The following is a 2990-nucleotide window of genomic DNA, read 5'->3' on the forward strand; positions in this document are numbered from 1 at the left end:
CATGGCAGGAGGCTCCACCAGTCCTCCAGTCTATAGCGCGACCTGTCAAGTTCAACAACCCCCCCACTAACTTCCCTTTTAATTAAGTTCGCCCTCACAAATCTTTGCCGTCGTGTTTTTTATCAGCAGAGGCTGCTAAAAGCACTAGCAGCCTGTGTTTAGGGGGCGAGGAGAAATCCTCTCCCCATTTGCCCCCTCCTACCTCCCCACCGTTCCTCACATGCTCCCTCACTTGAGTTCCCTGTCACTGCTTTGCCTAAACTCCTTCACACAACTCCTCCACCTCCCTCCCCAGCTTCAGTAAATCTACACACCCCCTCGTTGTGTAGCGTCCCTCCAGCTGGCTTAAGACTCCTCTAGGGAAATGTGCAATTAGTGTCTTTCAAAAAAGCCTCTTGCCCATCAGCAAAGCCCCAGTGCCAACCATGCCAGCACAGTGCATGATTGTGTCTGTACGACCAGTTGATAGTGTCTCAGTGACACATAGCCTCCGCTGAGCCAGGTAAAACAGTCCCTGAATCAGTCGAGTCTGGCAGGTCATATTCCAGAAGAGGAGGAAAAGCTGTAAAATCCCATGGAGCAGACTGTAGTCTGTAGAGAGGCAGCCAGAGCGGCAGACAGTCGCTGTGGCATTATGGATCTGCACCTACTGCCAGTGACACCAGTGTTACGATAGGTCTCCAACACCAGTTAGTCACCGTGGGAAGACTATGCATTGCATAACAAAGCAGAATGATGGCGAGAGAGGGAGGACGGATCGTGATGGCCGTGGCAATGAAGGAGAATGAGAATGGGAGGGAGGGAGGAGGAAGAGGGAGGGGGAAACGATATTGCTTACGCTTACTGTTGTCTCCTCCTCTCCTACTGCTGTGGTGGCTGGTTGAGCGCACACACATGCACACAGCCACCACCTGAATGATACACAAAAGCAAAAAGAGGCAAAAAAGCCAAAAAGGAGGTGAGTTCAGCCCCACTAAGCCACACATCAAGCCCATCATCTGCTGCTGTTGTTCTGGCAGACCTGCGGGGAGGGGAGGAGTGGAGGAGGGGACAACAATAGGAGGTGGCGGGGAAATAAAGGATGATTGAGGCTGGGTGGAGGACAGAGAGAGAGGCAGTATAAAGATCTGGGGGCCTGTACACGCAGTTAGATATTAATCTCCAAAGAGTGGCTTCTGAAATAAAGATACCCTGCCTGCTGAGCTGTCTGTGCTTCTTTTGTGGTCTAACTTCCCCCCACACTTCCCCAGCTTTATTATTTCCTATTTATACTTCTCTGTGCTATACACTCTGCTTGTCTGCTTTGTGAAATCTACATCAGCACTGAGTTTAGTTACTTATAGCAAGTTTCTCCCAGCTCCATGCTGAATTGTTGAAGTTAATAAATAAGGGAAAACTGCATTCCTTTCCAGTTTATGCACTTGAGCATAAGTCAGTGCAGTTGGACTGCAGTTCTTAATGTATGTCAACAGGCGTCTGATCTAGTCAGCTCATTTCTCCTAGCATTATGACTCATTCTCACTCCTCTCTCCCTCCCTCACATCATCGTGATGTTTTATTTCTAGTCAGGTGGGCTGCAAATGTGCTCCTTCAGCCAAAAGCACTGGACAATACCTCGTATGTACAGGATCCATTTTGGTTAGAAGTTGACCTGCTGGACAGGTATCATTGTTTTGATGTTTGTTTATTTCGTAATAAACAGACCTTAATATTCACAATGACTCAAACAGGCTTTAAGAGTTAATTAACTGAGACAGTGACACCATCTGTTCATGCTTGATTTGATGCAGCCTTTAATACCCTTCACGTCCCCCTCTCCTTTCTGCATGTTCTCACACTGCTGTCACAGCAGTGTATCACTCATACACAACATAGCAGGTTTGTATTACCGGTACTCAGGTAGAGTGATAAACAACCACGGATCAAACCCAGTCGGGTTATAAAATTCCTTAAAAACCTTAACACATATTTCAAGTAACTATCTCAGTGCTCCTGTGCCTTAGTATGCGCGTCCCACCCCTCTTGTGCAAAGTTCCCTAGTTATATACACTTTCTACTATCCACAACAAATGAATGGATGAATATATCGTTTTCTAATGAAAACAAGAACAGTACCTACCTCACAAATGTTTTTTTCAGATAATTAAAAACTAAAATGGCTGATCTGACTTTTATGGGTCTGACCAGTTTCAAGAGAGAGACAAAGCGAGACTATTTTGTTTCTTTGAGCTTAAGTTTTCCTACTTATTCTAACCCAGTTAAGATGTCCACTCAGAGTACAACCCCAAACTAAGTTAATTGAGTAGCTTTGTTTATAAAGGGATTCTTTGTGCACAAAAATCCAGCCACGGTTCCTTCTGTTCTTTGAAACAGAGCTTCAGGCATTTTGTTCTGGTTCTTCCACATAGTCTTGCCTTGATGCACATTATCTACAGTGTCCACTGAGTCAGACTGTGTTGGCGGAGACATGCCACAGCCTTATTATTTTAGCTACTGTCTCCTCTGCTCCGTTGCCCTAGTGGGGTCAGAAAGACCTGACACTGTCCAGCTATGAGCTTGAGTCAGAGTATTATCCACCCACACGGTGTGACCCACATGCTCAACGCCTTCTTCCTCTTGGGTAGTCAACAGACACCTGTGCCTTACAGCAGCTCACCCACAAGTTGAGGCTCAATGGTAACACGTTTAATGTTTCTTAGCTTTGTTTTTATTGACCAATACAGTAAACAAGTGGGTGTTTAGAGCATCGTTTTATGAAGACCAATGATTGTCATATCCTGCTGTCTCAGTTGATTTGTTATGGCAGCACTTGAATATGTTATTACGAAGACATTAACAAACTGCTAGAGTGGTTACAACAAATCCACTGTGTTTAATAATGAATATAGATGGTGTGCAATAGGCAGAAGATCCAATCAACCCCAACCAAGAAAAATCTCTTTAGCTGCTCATACGGTAGCTGTTACGAACACTGCTCATAGGATTAAGTA

Source organism: Morone saxatilis, unplaced genomic scaffold, assembly GCF_004916995.1.
Source record: "Morone saxatilis isolate NCDOM2014 unplaced genomic scaffold, NCSU_SB_2.0 Contig19, whole genome shotgun sequence".
NCBI classification, from domain to species: Eukaryota; Metazoa; Chordata; class Actinopteri; family Moronidae; genus Morone; species Morone saxatilis.